This window comes from Rutidosis leptorrhynchoides, chromosome 1 (genome assembly GCF_046630445.1).
Source record: "Rutidosis leptorrhynchoides isolate AG116_Rl617_1_P2 chromosome 1, CSIRO_AGI_Rlap_v1, whole genome shotgun sequence".
NCBI lineage: Eukaryota > Viridiplantae > Streptophyta > Magnoliopsida > Asterales > Asteraceae > Rutidosis > Rutidosis leptorrhynchoides.
Window position 1 is genome coordinate 95507916 of NC_092333.1, and position 20760 is coordinate 95528675.

Sequence of the window (20760 nt, forward strand, 5' to 3'; positions counted from 1 at the left end):
ATATTTATTTAAATATATGCATATATACATTTATATATCCTTATACATGTACACTATAAATCATTAAAATGTTATCTTGAATTGTGAAGATATATTTATGTGAAAGTATAAAATTCATATATCTTACATATATTACATATATTTTGTCAAAAATATTCTGATAATTTCATTACATAATAGAAATATCTATAGAAAAACTTAACATCCAACGGATATCCATTAACCCGTTTAATCTATTTGATATGGATATTGATGGATAGATTATATTTAAATTGATATAGACACGAATATGGATTTAAAAACTTATATGAATATGAATTTGGGATCACTCGATCTATATTGGTGTAACACCCCGTATTTCCTCATACGTGTCCTAAGGTACGTATTTAATCTTTAGAACGTTTATACTTGTTTGCGTATGTGGCTAAATGTTTTGAGAATTTGGGTTTGGGAAGTTACTGTCAACTTGTCGCGTCTTGGAGGGCTATATCACGTAGGGGATCATCGCGGAACGTGACAAAGGTGAGTGAAACGTGACGTCATGTGAACCCATGATTTCTAATCAAATGTCGCGTTTGAGCTAAGTGTGTCGCGAGTGAGCTCATCGCGAAACGCGATGGGTAGTGCTGGAACGCGATGGCCAAAAAGTCCCCCCTCCTGATCACTATATCGCGTTTTAGTAGATTATGTCAAGTCCTGGTACACTATGTCGCGAAACGCGACCCACCTGCCGCGAAACGCGATGTATATCGCAGAAATGGACTTTTAAGTCCATTTTAAATGGCATCTTTTGGGGGTGTTTTAGTCTTTTCACTTATGGACAGTTTTAGATCTTCAAAACTGATGTAAGGGTTATCCTTAACCCATTCAACACTTTTACACCTACACACTCAAATTCTAGTGAGAGAGATGGAGTGTTAGTGAGAGAAAGCTTATTTTATGGAAGAAGAGGACCAAATCTTGCTTGAGCCCAAGTTTTAAAGTTGCTCTCTACGTCTCTAGCTACGTTGTGATAGTGTTGGTAAGTTTTAACTCCGAGTTTTGAGTTTAATTTGATTTATGGCTAGGGTTTGTTCATTTGAGACTTGTAAGACCCATTTGGGGGTTAAATGAGTGAATATGGGTTAAATTGATGTAAGGAAACCCTAATGGTTATAATCTAGGGTTTGGTCATGTAATTGATGTTTGTAAGTGTTAATTGTGTTGCAAATCACTAATACACTTGTGTGTTAGTGAAAGGTTGTTAATGGGTTCAAGTTTGACCAAATTGTCAGTCTAAGTGTTAAAATGGGTCAAATGGGTAATGGTTGACCTAGTTGTGTAAGATGGGTATGAAATACCCTAAGTTTGTGTTAGTTGGTGTTATTGGACTATAATCACTAGCTTTTAGTGATTTATGATGAGTCTTGGCCATTAATGGGCGATTTTGGTGTGATTGGGTCGTTTAATGCAATTTGGGTCATTAAATGCGCAAGAGTTGAGTGTTGGTGTCTAGTCCTACTAGTTTGTATGTTGATCACTTGATTGTGTACTTAATGTACTAGGTACCTTGCGTTGAAGCTTGCGGAGTTGTATAATCATCATCACCTAGGAGTTGAGGTGAGTGGGATATTTATGCATGTATGTATATAGTATATTTATTTGTATGCTATGGCATGATCCACGGAGGCGGAAGTGCCATAGTGTGTGTGAGTGTGCTATGATGTGAACCACGGAGCCGGTGGCATCATGGTACGTGTGTTGTGATGTGAACCACGGAGCCGGTAACATCAAAATGTGAACCACGGAGCCGGTAGCACTATAGAATGATGTGTGAACCACGGAGCCAGTATCGCCTCAACAAGAGTATGAGTCGAGTTGTGATGTGAACTACGGAGCCGGTAGCATCAAAGTGTGAACCAAGGAGCCGGTAGCACTATAAAATGAGGTGTGAACCACGGAGCCGGTAACACCGAAGTGTGAACCAAGGAGCCGGTAGCACTATAAAAGAGTATGACTCGAATGCGTAGTGACGTGAACTAAGGAGCCGGTAGCATCATAGCATTACGTATGGTGTGAACCACGGAGCCGGTAGCACCATGACGCGCGTATGGTTAACCATATAGTTTGTGTATGTATTGTAGTGTAGCATATTATATTTTGGAGTATATGCTATTGTTTATGCTTGTGATGACCCGGAAGTAAATGTATTAGAGTATGACTCGAATGTATATGTATATACTACGAGACGATGATTTATAGAAGTAAATGACCAAAACACTCGAAAGTTTAAGATACACTTTGAGTGATATAGTTTATTGATAAATTAAGACTATATTTTAACAAAGATACGAGTCACGAAACGTAAAGAGCCAGTTTTCTCAGCGTATGAATGGACATTCAAAAAACCGGAACCGGGACATAAGTCGCGTGATGACGTACGACTTATCGGAACAAAAATTACAAGTCAACTATGCACGTGAATTTAATATAATATATAATTAATTATATAAATTATATATTATAAATATAATTAATAAATATGTCGACAAGCGTAGGACAAAAACGATTGTGAGCTGGAAAAAGAGGCCATGCGATCGCATGGCCATTGTGCCTCAGGCCCATGCGATCGCATGGAGGGCTGGGACATTCCACATCTATAAATTTGATCGAATTCGCGATTTGTTTCTCACAATTCAATTCACTCTCATCTCTGTCTCTTTATATATACTTATATTATTATTATTATTATTATTATTATTATTATTATTATTATTATTATTATTATTATTATTATTATTATTAAGATTAATATTATTATTAATCTAATTATTATTAGTAATATTATATTATTAGTATTATACATAAAATACTACGACAAGGTTATGTCCAAACGATTTCAAAAATGGTTATCGAGTGAGTCAAAGCTAAGGAAAATATGGGATATAGCTAAGGAAATTATGGGTAATGTTCGGGGGTATATTTATGAATCAAATCTAGTATTTATCATCTTTGTTGCGTCTACGTACTTTCCTACAATATTGAATCACAATATTGATACGTGAGCATTCATATCTTATCTTTTGTATATTAATTGTGTATCCATGTCTAGTGCTCGAGTATATATATTTATGCATGCTTGTATGCTAAATTTTGTCGTTAAACAGTTTATAATAGATCACGAATTAAATACATATATTACTGGTAAAAGGTATATGATACACATGTTTTTGGAAAGCTGGCGAAAAATCAATAACTTTTCATTTAGATATCGAATAGTTTCGATGAACGGATTAAAAGATATGATCAACTGAATTATAATTGACGTTAATTGGAATTGCTTTTGAATCTGCAATTAATATTTAAACAACTTGTTTGTAAGATTGATAAATTGGATTTTTGAATATTACCAACCGAATAAATGAATCCTTATATAAGGTACGTCTCGTTTTGTTGAACAACTGTCAAAATTGACTTTTTGAAACGACTTTGGATAACTTTTGTATGTCGATCTTGAGCATTAGGATTGTGATACACTATGACCTGACCTAGCTTGATAAACATTTATTGACCAATATATGTTCTCTAGGTTGAGATCTACGGTTATTTGGTAATCCGAGTTTCGGTCACATTTTGGTGAACGACTTTATATGCTGCTAAGGTGAGTTTCATTTGCTCCCTTTTTAATTGCTTTTGCAATCTATATTTTGGGCTGAGAATACATGCACTTTATTTTAAACGCAATGGATACAAGTACATACTAAATTCTACACCGAGTTTGAACCGAAAATCCCTTAGCTTTGGTAACTAGTAACTGCTGGTTATAAGAACTGGTGGGCGCGAGTAGTTATATATGGATCCATAGGGCTTGATATCCCCGTCCGAGCTAGAGCAATAGCCTTTTAACGAACGTATGCTATTTGAGAAGCGTACACGTTGGTTTGCGTGTATTATTAAGATGATTATACAAAGGGTACAAATTATATATACGTTAAGTTTAGTTACAAGGGTGCTCAATTACGTAGAATCTTTTGATAAACGTTTCGGATGAAACAACTGAAATCTTGTGATCCACCTTTATATACAGATTATGCGAAACACTAAAACTATGAACTCACCAACCTTTGTGTTGACACTTGTTAGCATGTTTATTCTCAAGTTCCCTAGAAGTCTTCCGCTGTTTGCTTATATGTTAGACAAGATATGTGCATGGAGTCTTACATGGCATATTTATCAAGGAAACGTTGCATTCACCAAATCATCACCATGTATCTTATTTTGACTGCATTGTTAACGGAATTACTATTGTAAACTATTATTTACGGTGATTGTCTATATGTAGAAATTATCATATGTCGAAAACCTTTGATTTAAATATTCATTTATGGTGTGCCTTTTCAAAAGAATGCAATGTTTACAAAACGTATTATATAGAGGTCAAATACCTCGCAATGAAATCGATGAATGACGTGTTCGTCCATATGGATTTGGAGCGATCGTCACAATGCTAGTTGCGGTAATGGAGGCTATTAGCTTTATACTTGGAGTTCGTATGCTAATTATATTGCTAGCATGTTCGTGGTATGTGAGTAGGTGGTCGCAAGTAGGTATATTATATATGCATGTGTATACTTATTGCACTCACTAAGCGTTAGCTTACCCTTCTCGTTGTTTACTTTTTAGGTGCAGGAATGGAGAAAGGGAAGGGGTTGTTGGGCATTAGATATCCCATGTTGGTTCCTAGGTGAAGCTTTTGGAAGTCGGCCTATCGTTTTGGGTAGTTTAGCCCCAAACCATGCTCGTGTGTCGTTCGGGTTAAAACTATCATTTTAAGGTCGAACTTGTATTACTTTTGGTTAATGGCCTTCGTGCCAAGTATGTAAACTTTGGATTGTTGGATGTTTAAACGTTTTGTAAGAAACGGTTCATTTCATGTAACCATTTAAGCGGCGCGTTAATGGTTTATTATTTAAAAAAAAAATTGTCGGGTTGCATATGGGTTGGGTTGTTTCAAGTGGTATCAGAGCATGGTCTAAGGGATTTAGATGACTTGGGATAGGTGCCTAGACTTAGACTTTATTGTGTGTGCGTTTTATGAGGGACTTGTAGGATTTCGGGTCGAACCGGGTTTGGTTAGTTCCTAGGTTTAGGTGAACTAACCTTGCGCTAATTGTTTTGTGTCTATGTATATCATTGAGCAATATGGTCGTGGTACTAACGAGTGGATGCGGCGTGCTCGCGTATTAATGACTAGCTACCATTAATACGGGTGCAAATCGTGTCTAACGAGTGATGTAAGGCGATTGTTGAGCAAGATGAGGCGTTGTGGTGTGAGTGAATTTATATGCGTACGTGGTTTAATCGTTTTTGCATTCCTTAGAATGAAGACGGAAGATGGATATGGAACGGACGGGCCTACTCAAGAAGGGAACGATGAAATAACGTTAAGGATTGAGGCCGAGTTCGAACGCTATATCTCGATTTTCGCCGACAAGGTTAAACAAGTTGTCCGAGAGTCGTTCGAGGGACTAGTAACCGAGATGGTCCGAGACCAAGTGGCTAAGGTCGTAAGGGAAGAGTTTGAAAAGAGGTTCCTTAAACCTCAAGGTAGTGGTGATGAAGAAGTAATCGCAAGGTTAGAGTCACATGGCGCTCCTGGTAAGAGGGCGAGGAGTATGCCTGAGGGTGTAGGGAACGTGAAAAAGAGGAGTAAGGGAGGTTATGTACCTAGGTGCTATAATTGTGCAAAAAGGGGTCATTTGTCACGTGATTGCCCAAATACACCTTCTAACAACGACACATGTTTTAAGTGTCAAAAAGAGGGACACCGAAAGGCGGAGTGTCCCGAGATGTTTAATGATAAAGGTAAAAGTGTAGTGGAGAGCAGAGTAGCATGGTGAAGGGAGTGTCGGGATCCAGTATGTCAAAATGTTACAATTGTGGTCAAAAGGGACATAACTCTCGCGAGTGTCCGGCGGGCAAGACTGTATGTTTTTACTGTCGGAAGGAAGGGCACCAGAAGTTAGAGTGTCCCGAATTGGTTGTTAAACAGACTTGTAAGTTGAGAGATTTCGCGCCCACATGTTATAATTGTCTACAACGAGGTCATTTGGCACGGGATTGTGCGAGTATACCTTTAAGCACGATCAAGTGCTTTATTTTCCAGAAGTAGGGACACTGAAAGTCAGAGTGTTCTGAATCATTTGCCGATCGGGTTAAGATGTTAGAGCGCGAGTTTTCGATGGATAGTGAAGCGTGGAAGTCCAACGATGCTGCTTCAGGTACTTTCGTTTTCGATACAAAAATGCCTTATGATTATTTGTTGAGTGTCGATGGATTCGGGTATGTGTTAGAAGACTTAACTCTTGTTTCAAGATCTAACTAGTCTCGTATGAACGTGTATGTAATTAGTACCCATAAGGGTCCGGAGTTAGCGAACTCGGTGACGATTTGATTTGTTAGTGAGTTTAATGACGGTGCACCGGGGTGATGCTTGAGTCGTTGACTCGTGATAGTGTGACCTGGGTCGGGTGCATTGTGTTAATACATAGTATTATTATGGGTAGCATTCCTAATGGAATTACCCTACGATTGACGGTCGGATTGACGGATGAAGGGCGAAGGACTTAAGTTTCTAAGCCTTCCTAGGGTGGAGTGAGGGGTTTGGTTTTACCAACCTATACAAACGGGCTTTATTGTTGGGTTGATAACGTGTGTTTGTTATAGTGTCGGAATTTGAAGAACCGTAAGGTTCATAGGTTGGTTATAATAGAAGTCATTTAGTCGTAAGACTGGTAGCACGGGATGAATGGAACAATTGTAACATCCCACACCTTGATACGCCCAAAATATGACCCAATTTTTTTTTCTGGACTAGTACATCTGGACGGCGTCCAGTACTGAAGGCCTGGACGGCGTCCAGTCTTTTGTGACGGCGTCCCAATGAACTACCAATTACTGATTTGGGTGTCCCACTTACGTGAGCGGAAAACCCGCTTCCCGACACTTTTAAATGAAAACCTTTTCACAACATGTCATAATAAGTTAAACTAAGAGGTTTCCACAACAAAATCAAGTTTTACAACATCGGGCCCACATCGACCGTTTTACGAGTTTCGTGCAAAAATACAAGTTTCGACCGTTCTAGTCTAATTTCCTAACGACACTAAAGCATAGTGTTTGGGTTAAACTACCCAATTTTTGGCCGAACTTCCAAAAAGCTAAACCCTCAAGTGCCACTACTATTCCAAACGAATACCTTTGCACTTGTCCACGCCGGAGCCTAAAAACGTAAACAACGAGAGGGTAAGCTAAAGCTTGGTGAATGAAATAATTATACATATACATATATAACCTACTTACTTGCAATCACTTACACAATACCGCATACAAACTAGCAATTCAACAACTATGCAAACAATATGCTTAAACCAAAATCCGCAATTCATAATAAGCTAGCGACACTAATAGCACATAGTTCACAATTCAATATGCTAAGACAAAATTCATACAACCATGGTTAACCAATCGTACAAGGGAACGGTACTCATAAAAGACCGTCAGAGTTCATAACATCCATTAGTGTCACTTAATCACCGCGTGATCACTAATCCCCTGGGTGATGTCTTGAACACCGCGACTAACTCACCCCCATGACAATGTGACGTCTTGAACACCGCGACGATTCCACATGTCAATCACAACAATGAGTAGTGCCTTGAACACTGCGGCAATTCCACTCCCATGACAATGTGGTGTCTTAAACACCGCGACAATGCCACATGTCAATCAAACCAATGAGTGGTGTCCTAAACACCGCGACAATACCACTCGTTACTTAGAATGTGGTGTCTTGAACACCGCGACAATGCCACATTCATACTACACAAATAAATACATTATATACGTACACGCATAATTATTCCACTCACCTTACGTCTTCGGTGAATTGATAAACCAAGTTCGCAACTTTAAGGTAACGTACCTACTATATTATGCACATATATCAAACATTCATCCAAGTTGGTCAACCAACTTATTCGCCATACAATTGCCATTTGGCCCATAGTGCAAACGTGACCCATTTGCACCATTCATTCTAACACTAGGTCGGGATTTTGTCAAACCCTTACTAACAATTCGATTATGGTCTTAATACACCTTTTAACACAAGGTTATCACACTTTCGCACCCATTAACCCACCTAGGTCATCAAAGACTCATTTGACCTATTTCAAGGTTAACACACTCATTTGGGTCACTATCATACCCAAGTACACCCATTCACTTTAAACACTAAGTGTGCTAGTGATTTACTAACATTTAAGACCCATAAACACAATTTAACATTTCAAAACCCTAGGTTAGTCATCTTTGAGTACTCATGCCCCAAACTTATCCAAAACCCCCAAATCACTAACAAATGGGTTTTATGTCCATCTCTAACCCAAACCCTAACCCTTAAACAATTAAAACAATGGAATCAAGGTTAAGACTTACCACTACAACCAAAATGTAGCTAGGGACTAGATGAACCACTTTAGAACTCGCACTTAGACCCGATTCGACCTTCTTCTTCCTTGATTTGAGCTCTCTCACTCTAGAAACCCTTTTCTCTCTCTAAATTGAATTGGAAGTGGTGTGGTTGTTGGAGATGGAGTAAATGGTGCTCCAAAACTGATCTAGAGCCTTAAATTCATCCACGAAGTGAAATTACCAAAATACCCATTTTAAATATCTAAAAACAAAACAGCTGGCCAGCCAGTTAATCTGGACGGCTTCCAGATTTCAGGACGGCGTCCAGTCCTTCACATTGGGACGGCGTCCCATCTGTTTGGACGGCGTCCCACACTACTGGAAAACAGGATCTTACAACTCTCCCCCATTGAACCGGATTGCGACCTCGCGATCCAAGCCGCATGACAAGCAGGAAGGTACACCAACACAAACTCTTCAGATTCCCACGTAAACTCGGAACCTATACTTCGACGCCATTGAACTTTAAAAGTTCTCACCTCTTTATTTCTCAACGTTTTCACTTTTTCATCAAGTATAGCAATCAGCTCCTCAACATACTCTAACTTATTGTTTAGCTCAATCTCGTCTAGTGACACCCATGAAGAATCATCCTTAAGACACTTACGGAGATGGGAAACATGAAATGTATTATGGATCCCCGCAAGCTCTTCGGGTAACTCCAAACGATACGCAACTTCACCAACGCGAGATAAAATCTTGAATGACCCAATAAACCGAGGAGCTAACTTCCCTCATTTTCAAAACCGAATAACACCCTTCCATGGCGAAACTTTGAGCATCACCATGTCACCCTCTTGAAACTCAATCGGTCGCCTTCGTTTGTCGGCATACGCTTTTTTTCTATCTTGAGCCATCTTCAAATGAGCCCGAATCATATCAATCTTGCTATTCGTCTTTAAAACCAAATCGGTACTCCCGATTTCTCTTTGACCCACTTCAACCCAACAAATCGGGGTTCGACATCTACGCCCATAAAGCACCTCGTAAGGTGGCATCCCGATACTAGTATGATAACTATTATTGTACGAGAATTCTACCAATGGTAAGTGCTCATCCTAACTACTGCCGAAATCAATAATGCACGCCCGTAACATATCCTCCAATGTTTGATTCGTACGTTCGGTTTGACAGTCCGTTTGAGGATGATACGCCGTGCTCAATTTCAATTGTGTACCCATATGTTCATGAAACTTCTCCCAAAACCGAGATGTGAAACGGGTATCTCTATCCGAAATAATAGATATAGAAACCCCGTGTCTCGATATCACCTCCTTGATAAATAACTAAGACAAAGCCTCCGATGATATCGCTTCCCGAATGGGAAGAAACAAGGCACTTTTCGTCAATTGATCAACTATTACCCAAGTCGAGTCAAATTGGGTTCTCGCCGTCTTTGGTAACTTTGTGATGAAATCCATGGTAATGTGCTCCCATTTCCATTTCGGGATTTCTAAAGGTTGTAATGTACCATACGGCTTTTGGTGCTCGACCTTAACTTACAAACACGTGACACATTGTTCAACATACTTTATAACATCACGTTTCATGCCCGGCCACCAATACTCTTTCTTCAAATCAAGATACATTTTTGTCGCGCCCGGATGAATGGAATACTTTGACTTATGTGCTTCATCAAGTAGCACTCGTCGGAGATCTCCCATCCTAGGCACCTACACCCTTCCTTGAAAAGATAACAAACCATGCGAACCTAAGGTAATAGACTCCGTTTGGCCCACGATTCGTTCCTCATGTTTGTTGTTAACAAAAGCTTCAATTTGTATCTCGCCAAGCTTCACAAGAAAATCGTTAGTAATAATCATGTGTAACGATCCTACTCGTATCGTCGGATGTTGACTCTTCCGACTTAACGCATCCGCAACCATATTCGCCTTACCCGGATGATAAAGTATTTCACAATCATAGTCTTTCACCACATCCATCCATCTACGTTGACGATAATTCAAATCTCGTTGATCAAAAAGATGTTTCAAACTTTTATGATCCGAATAAATCGTACATTTGACACCGTACAAGTAATGGCGCCAAATTTTCAACGCATGAACCGCCGCCGCCAACTCAAAATCATGAGTCGGATATCTCGTTTCATGTTCCTTCAATTGTCGAGAGGCATACGCAATGACCTTACCTTGTTGCATTAGAACACAACCGATCCCATTTAAAGAAGCATCACAATAAACCATCATGTCTTCTACACCTTCCGGCAACACTAAAACCAGAGCTTGACATAACTTCTCTTTTAACAATTGGAAAGCAATTTCTTGCTCATTTTCCCAATTAAATCTCGCGTTCTTTCTCGTTAACTTTGTCAAAGGAGAAGCGATTTTGGAAAAGTCTTGGATAAACCGACGATAATAATCGGCCAATCCGAGAAAACTTCAGATTTTTGTAGCCGTAGTCGGTCGTCTCCAACTCTTTACCGTCTCAATCTTCCCCGGATCTACTTGAATACCATCTTTTTTCACTATATGGCCAAGGAATTGAACTTCCCTTAGCCAAAATTCACATTTGAAGAATTTTGTATACAACTTCTCCTTCCGCAACTTCTTCAACACACCACGCAAATGATGTCAATGTTCCTTCATACTCTTCGAATAGACAAGTATGTCATCAATGAACACAATCACCGACTTGTCCAACATAGGTTGGCACACTCGGTTCATAAGATCCATGAATGCCGCCGGTGCATTTGTAAGACCAAAAGTCATAACTACGAATTCAAAATGCTCGTAATGCGTTCGAAAAGCCGTTTTCTTGAAATCTTCCTCACGGACCCGCATTTGGTGATAGCCGGACCGTAGGTCAATTTTAGAGAAATACGTTGCACCTTGGAGTTGTTCAAACAAATTGTCAATCCTAGGTAATGGATAACGATTCTTGATCGTCACTTTATTCAACTCCCGATAATCGATGCACATTCTCATACTACCATCCTTCTTCTTTACGAATAATACCGGAGCGCCCCATGGCGAAGCACTCGGTCGAATAAAACCCTTCTCAAGCAACTCTTGGGTTTGATTTAACAACTCTTGCATTTTTGTTGGTGCTAAACGATAAGGAGTTTTAGCAATGGGGGTAGCCCCCGGAACCAACTCAATGCGAAATTCAACTTGTCTCTCCCCGGAACACCCGATAACTCATCCGGAAAAACGTCTTCAAATTCACTTACCACCGGAATTTCAAGAATGGATGGTGGCTCATCACGAGTATCATCAACATGGGCAAAAAAAGCCATGCCACCACTGACAAGGAGACGACGTGCCTGTGCATAAGTGCATATCGGCACAAGTCTTCTTCGCTTATCGCCATAAATAATTAACTCTCCCCCACTTGGGGTCTTTACACGAATGAACTTTTCATGGCATGCAATATCGGCTCTATAACGATCGAGCCAATCCATACCAACGACAATATCAAAATCACCCAAAGTCATCGGAATGAGATCGATTTCAAAAGTTTCGGTACCAAACACAACATTACAATTTTTACAAACATCAACCCCTAGCACCGTTTTACCATCCGCTATTTCGACTTCTACCGGATGACTTAACTTAGCTAGCGGTTTATTCAACTTAGACACAAATCTTGGAGACACAAACAACAAGTTAGCACCACTATCAAAAAGTATACGTGCCGGACTAGAGTTAACCATGAAAGTACCTGAGACGACTTCATTGGATTGTTTGGCTTCTTCATTCGTCATCAAGTAGTTGCGACCCCTAGCCGTACCCGCCGCTTTCTCTAATTTCTTAACATGATCATTGTTCAAATTGGGACATTCCGACCTCTTGTGCCCTTCTTTACCACAATTATAACAAGTGAGTTTGGTTGTAGAAGGAGGGTTGGTGCAATCACGGGCCATATGCCCCTTCCGTCCACAATTGTGACAAGAATAACGGAACTCTCCGGGAACACTTTTCTTCACACTACCGACACTCTCGGTTGCACCCCTACCCTTCTTGTTCGAATGACTTGTAGCTTCGAACTTCCTCTTGCCAAAAGTAAAGCCACTCTTTCTCAACACGAGCGCCTCAAAACCTTTGGCCATATTGAACAACTCATCGAAGCTTTTCACCACGTTTACACTAATCTTTTCTTGATAACTATCATTCAAGATTCGATAGAAGTCTTCCTTCAACAATTTATCATTCCCGACATACTCCGGGCAAAATTGGGTCTTGGACAAGAAGACGGATTTGAGAGTGTTCAAATCCATCGACCCTTGCCTCAAGGAACGTAACTCGTCCTTAAGCCTAGTAAGATCGGCCGAAGTTCAGTACTCGTCAAAAAATTCCACCTTGAATTCATCCCAAGTGAATTCCATGCATTGTTCTTCACCATAAACTTGGATTTTCGCGTCCCACCACAACTTGGCATCGCCCCTCAACATACTACACCCGTACCTTGTCTTCTTATCGAGAGTGGCTTTACTTTCAAAAGCCCCCTCCATATCGGAGATCCAACGGGCACTCTTAAGAGGGTCTCGTTCACTTTCAAAAGTGGGAGGTTGAGAATCCTTGAAATTCTTATAGAAAAAGTCCCGTCTTCCCACATTATCTTCGTGACAAACGGCCTTAATTTGCTCCTTTACTACATTGACTAGTTGCTCGTCAATCGTATCTAGGAACATCTTCTTGACATCTTCGAGAAACTCCGCCTTTTGACGTTTAAAGATGGCCTCAACCTTGGCCGTGAATTCGGAGTCCTCACTCGTACCCCCATTATCGGTGTCGTGTCCGTTTCTCATCTTCATTATATAAAACGGAATAGGTTAAACAATGAAACAAAAGGACATAACACGTATATATATATACACATATACACCGCAACACCTCATCTTGCTCAACAATCATCGTACATCGCTTGTTTGACATGAATTGCACCCGTAATAATGGTATCTAGTCATTATTACGTGAGCACTTCGCATTAACTCACTAGTACAACGTCTATCTCGCTTGATGATTGCAAATACAACACAAAACACTTAGCGCAAGGTTAGATCACATAACCCTAAGCACCAACAAATCCCCGATCTGACCCGAAGTCCTACAAGTCCCGCATAAAGCGCACACACAATAAAGTCTAAGTCTAGGCACCTATCTCAAGTTGCCTAAATCCCTTAGACCATGCTCTGATACCATTTGTAACATCCCAAACCTTGATACGCCCAGAATATGACCAAAAAAAAAAAATTTCTGGACTAGTATATCTGGACGGTATCCAGTACTGAAGGCCTGGACGGCGTCCAGCCTTTTGGGACGGCGTCCCAATGAACTACCAGTTACTAATTTGGGTGTCCTACTTACGTGAGCGGAAAACCCGCTTCCCGACACTTTTAAATGAAAACCTTTTCACAACATGTCATAATAAGTTAAACTAAGAGGTTTTCACAACAAAATCAAGTTTTACAACATCGGGCCCACATCGGCCATTTTACGAGTTTCGTGCAAAAAATACAAGTTTCGAGCGTTCTAGTTTAATTTCCAAACGACACTAGAGCATGGTATTTGGGGTTAAACTACCCAATTCTTGGCCGAACTTCCAAAAAGCTAAACCCTCAAGTGCCACTACTATTCCAAACGAATACCTTTGCCCTTGTCCACGCCGGAGCCTAAAAAGGTAAACAACGAGAGGGTAAGCTAAAGCTTAGTAAATGCAATAATTATACATATACATATATAACCTACTTACTTGCAATCACTTACATAATACCGCATACAAACTAGAAATTAGACAACTAAGAAAACAATAAGCATAAACCAAGATCCGCAATTCACAATAAGCTAGCGACACCAATAGCACATAGTTCACAATTCAATATGCTAAGACAAAATTCATACAACCATGGTTAACCAATCGTACAAGGGAACGGTACTCATAAAAGACCGTCGGAGTTCATTACATCCATTAGTGTCACTTAATCACCGCGTGATCACTAATCCCCCGAGTGATGTCTTGAACACCGCGACTAACTCACCCCCATGACAATGTGGTGTCTTGAACACCGCGACGATTCCACATGTCAATCACAACAATGAGTGGTGCCTTGAACACTGCGGCAATTCCACTCCCATGACAATGTGGTGTCTTAAACACCGCGATAATGCCACATGTCAATCAAACCAATGAGTGGTGTCTTAAACACCGCGACAATACCACTCGTTACTTAGAATGTGGTGTCTTGAACACCGCGACAATGCCACATTCATACTACACAAATAAATACATTATATACGTACACGCATAATTATTCCACTCACCTTACGTCTTCGGTGAATTGATAAACCAAGCTCGCAACTTCAAGGGAACGTACCTATTACATTATGCACATATATCAAACATTCATCCAAGTTGGTCAACCAACTTATTCGCCATACAAGTGCCATTTGGCCCATAGTGCAAACGTGATCCATTTGCACCATTCATTCTAACACTAGGTCGTGAAATGTCTCGTTCTTATTGATTAAAAAACGTTCCATATTAATTGATTTCGTTGCGAGGTTTTGACCTCTATATGAGACGTTTTTCAAAGACTGCATTCATTTTTAAAACAAACCATAACCTTTATTTCATAAATAAAGGTTTAAAAAGCTTTACGTAGATTATCAAATAATGATAATCTAAAATATCCTGTTTACACACGACCATTACATAATGGTTTACAATACAAATATGTTACATCGAAATCAGTTTCTTGAATGCAGTTTTTACACAATATCATACAAACATGGACTCCAAATCTTGTCCTTATTTTAGTATGCAACAGCGGAAGCTCTTAGTATTCACCTGAGAATAAACATGCTTTAAACGTCAACAAAAATGTTGGTGAGTTATAGGTTTAACCTATATATATCAAATCGTAACAATAGACCACAAGATTTCATATTTCAATACACATCCCATACATAGAGATAAAAATCATTCATATGGTGAACACATGGTAACCGAAATTAACAAGATGCATATATAAGAATATCCCCATCATTCCGGGATACTCTTCGGATATGATATAAATTTTGAAGTACTAAAGCATCCGGTACTTTGGATGGGGTTTGTTAGGCCCAATAGATCTATCTTTAGGATTCGCGTCAATTAGGGTGTCTGTTCCCTAATTCTTAGATTACCAGACTTAATAAAAAGGGGCATATTCGATTTAGATAATTCAACCATAGAATGTAGTTTCACGTACTTGTGTCTATTTTGTAAATCATTTATAAAACCTGCATGTATTCTCATCCCAAAAATATTAGATTTTAAATGTGGGACTATAACTCACTTTCACAGATTTTTACTTCGTCGGGAAGTAAGACTTGGCTACTGGTTGATTCACGAACCTATAACAATATATACATATATATCAAAGTATGTTAAAAATATATTTACAACACTTTTAATATATTTTGATGTTTTAAGTTTATTAAGTCAGCTGTCCTCGTTAGTAACCTACAACTAGTTGTCCACAGTTAGATGTACAGAAATAAATCGATAAATATTATCTTGAATCAATCCATGACCCATTGTATACGTATCTCAGTATTGATCACAACTCAAACTATATATATATTTTGGAATCAACCTCAACCCTGTATAGCTAACTCCAACATTCACATATAGAGTGTCTATGGTTGTTCCGAAATATATATAGATGTATCGACATGATAGGTCGAAACATTGTATACGTGTCTATGGTATCTCAAGATTACATAATATACAATACAAGTTGATTAAGTTATAGTTGGAATAGATTTGTTACCAATTTTCACGTAGCTAAAATGAGAAAAATTATCCAATCTTGTTTTACCCATAACTTCTTCATTTTAAATCCGTTTTGAGTGAATCAAATTGCTATGGTTTCATATTGAACTCTATTTTATGAATCTAAATAGAAAAACTATAGGTTTATAGTCGAAAAAATAAGTTACAAGTCATTTTTGTAAAGGTAGTCATTTCAGTCGAAAGAACGACGTCTAGATGACCATTTTAGAAAACATACTTCCACTTTGAGTTTAACCATAATTTTTGGATATAGTTTCATGTTCATAATAAAAATAATTTTCCCAGAATAAAAACTTTTAAATCAAAGTTTATCATAGTTTTTAATTAACTAACCCAAAACAGCCCGCGGTGTTACTACGACGGCGTAAATCCGGTTTTACGGTGTTTTTCGTGTTTCCAGATTTTAAATCATTAAGTTAGCATATCATATAGATATAGAACATGTGTTTAGTTGATTTTAAAAGTCAAGTTAGAAGGATTAACTTTTATTTGCGAATAAATTTAGAATTAACTAAACTATGTTCTAGTGATTACAAGTTTAAACCTTTGAATAAGATAGCTTTATATGTATGAATCGAATGATGTTATGACCATTATTACTGCCTCAAGTTCCTTGGATAAACCTACTGGAAATGAGAAAAATAGATCTAGCTTCAAAGGATCCTTGGATGGCTTGAAAGTTCTTGAAGCAGAATCATGACACGAAAACAATTTCAAGTAAGATTTCCACTCGAAATAAGATTGTTATAGTTATAGAAATTGAATTAAAGTTTGAATATGATTATTACCTTGTATTAGAAAGATAACCTACTGTAAGTAACAAAGGTTTCTTGATCTTGGATGATTACTTGGAATGGATTTAGAAAACTTGGAAGTAAACTTGCAATCTTGGAAGTATTCTTGATTTTATGAAACTAGAACTTTTGGAATTTATGAAGAACAATTAGAACTTGAAGATAGAACTTGAGAGAGATTAATTAGATGAAGAAAATTGAAGAATGAAAGTGTTTGTAGGTATTTTTGGTCGTTGGTGTATGGATTAGATATAAAGGATATGTAATTTTATTTTCATGTAAATAAGTCATGAATGATTACTCATATTTTTGTAATTTTATGAGATATTTCATGCTAGTTGCCAAATAATGGTTCCCACATGTGTTAGGTGAATTACATGGGCTGCTAAGAGCTGATCATTGGAGTGTATATACCAATAGTACATACATCTAAAATCTGTGTATTGTACGAGTACGAATACGGGTGCATACGAGTAGAATTGTTGATGAAACTGAACGAGGATGTAATTATAAGCATTTTTGTTAAGTAGAAGTATTTTGATAAGTGTCTTGAAGTCTTTCAAAAGTGTATGAATACATATTAAAACACTACATGTATATACATTTTAAGTGAGTCGTTAAGTCATCGTTAGTCGTTACATGTAAATGTTGTTTTGAAACCTTTAGGTTAACGATCTTGTTGAATGTTGTTAACCCATTATTTATTATAACAAATGAGGTGTTAAATTGTTATATTATCATGATATTATGATATATAATATATCTTAGTATGATATATATAGAGTTAAATGTCGTTACAACGATAATCGTTACATATATGTCTCGTTTCGAAATCATTAAGTTAGTAGTCTTATTTTTACATATGTATTTCATTGTTAATACACTTAATAATATATTTACTTATCATTTAACATAATTAACCAAGTGTATCAATATCTTAATATGATTCATATGTACCTAGTAAGACGTTGTTATAACGATAATCGTTATATATATCGTTTTCGAGTTTCTTAAATTAATAGTCTCATTTTTATGTATATAACTCATTGTTAAAATACCTAATGAGATACATACTTATAATAAAATCATGTTAACTATATATATAACCATATATATGTCATCGTATTATTTTTACAAGTTTTAACGTTCGTGAATCACCGGTCAACTTGGGTGGTCAATTGTCTATATGAAACCTATTTCAATTAATCAAGTCTTAACAAGTTTGATTGCTTAACATGTTGGAAACACTTAATCATGTAAATAACAATTTCATTTAATATATATATAAACATGGAAAAGTTCGGGTCACTACAGTACCTACCAGTTAAATAAATTTCGTCCCGAAATTTTAAGCAGTTGGAGGTGTTGACGTATCTTCTGGAAATAAATGCGGGTATTTCTTCTTCATCTGATCTTCATGCTCCCAGGTAAACTCGGGTCCTCTACGAGCATTCCATCGAACCTTAACAATAGGTATCTTGTTTTGTTTAAGTCTCTTAACCTCACGATCCATTATTTCGACGGGTTCTTCAATGAATTGAAGTTTTTCATTGATTTGGATTTCGTCCAACGGAATAGTGAGATCTTATTTAGCAAAACATTTCTTCAAATTTGAGACGTGGAAAGTGTTATGTACAGCCGCGAGTTGTTGAGGTAGCTCCAGTTGGTAAGCTACTGGTCCGACACGATCTATAATCTTGAATGGTCCAATGTACCTTGGATTTAGTTTCCCCCGTTTACCAAATCGAACAACGCCTTTCCAAGGTGAAACCTTAAGCATGACCATTTCTCCAATTTCAAACTCTATATCTTTTCTTTTACTGTCCGCGTAGCTCTTTTGTCGACTCTGGGCGGTTTTCAATCTTTGTTGAATTTGGATGATTTTCTCGGTAGTTTCTTGTATTATCTCCGGACCCGTAATCTGTCTATCCCCCACTTCACTCCAATAAATCGGAGACCTGCACTTTCTACTATAAAGTGCTTCAAACGGCGCCATCTCAATGCTTGAATGGTAGCTGTTGTTGTAGGAAAATTCTGCTAACGGTAGATGTCGATCCCAACTGTTTCCGAAATCAATAACACAAGCTCGTAGCATGTCTTCAAGCGTTTGTATCGTCCTTTCACTCTGCCCATCAGTTTGTGGATGATAGGCAGTACTCATGTCTAGATGAGTTCTCAATGCTTGCTGTAATGTCTGCCAGAATCTTGAAATAAATATGCCATCCCTATCAGAGATAATAGAGATTGGTATTCCATGTCTGGAGATGACTTCCTTCAAATACAGTCGTGCTAACTTCTCCATCTTGTCATCTTCTCTTATTGGCAGGAAGTGTGCTGACTTGGTGAGACGATCAACTATTACCTAAATAGTATCATAACCACTTGCAGTCCTTGGCAATTTAGTAATGAAATCCATGGTAATGTTTTCCCATTTCCATTTCGGGATTTCAGGTTGTTGTAGTAGACCTGATGGTTTCTGATGTTCAGCTTTGACCTTAGAACACGTCAAACATTCTCCTACATATTTAGCAATATCGGCTTTCATACCTGGCCACCAAAAATGTTTCTTAAGATCCTTGTACATCTTCCCCGTTCCAGGATGTATTGAGTATCTGGTTTTATGAGCTTCTCTAAGTACCATTTCTCTCATATCTCCAAATTTTGTTACCCAAATTCTTTCAGCCCTATACCGGGTTCCGTCTTCCCAAATATTAAGATGCTTCTCCGATCCTTTGGGTATTTCATCCTTTAAATTTCTCTCTTTTAAAACTCCTTGTTGCGCCTCCTTTATTTGAGTAGTAAGGTTAGTGTGAATCATTATATTTATAGATTTTACTCGAATGGGTTCTCTGTCCTTTCTGCTCAAGGCGTCGGCTACCACATTTGCCTTCCCCGGGTGGTAACGATTCTCAAAGTCGTAATCATTCAACAATTCAATCCACCTACGCTGCCTCATATTCAGTTGTTTCTGATTAAATATGTGTTGAAGACTTTTGTGGTCGGTATATATAATACTTTTGACCCCATATAAGTAGTACCTCCAAGTCTTTAATGCAAAAACAACCGCGCCTAATTCCAAATCATGCGTCGTATAATTTTGCTCGTGAATCTTCAATTGTCTAGACGCATAAGCAATCACCTTCGTCCGTTGCATTAATACACAACCGAGACCTTGCTTTGATGCGTCACAATAAATCACAAAATCATCATTCTCTTCAGGCAATGACAATATAGGTGCCGTAGTTAGCTTTTTCTTCAATAATTGAAACGCCTTCTCTTGTTCATCCTTCCATTCAAATTTCTTCCCTTTATGCGTTAATGCAGTCAAGGGTTTTGCTATTTTGGAGAAATCTTGGATGAATCTTCTGTAGTAACCAGCCAATCCTAAAAATTGACGTATATGCTTCGGAGTTTTTGGGGTTTCCCACTTTTCAACGGTTTCAATCTTTGCCGGGTCCACCTGGATACCTTCTTTGTTCACTATGTGACCGAGGAATTGAACTTCTTCCAACCAAAATGCACACTTTGAAAACTTAGCGTACAGTTTTTCTTTCCTCAATACTTCTAGCACTTTTCTCAAATGTTCTTCGTGCTCTTGATCATTCTTTGAGTAAATAAGTATGTCATCGATGAAAACAATGACAAACTTGTCAAG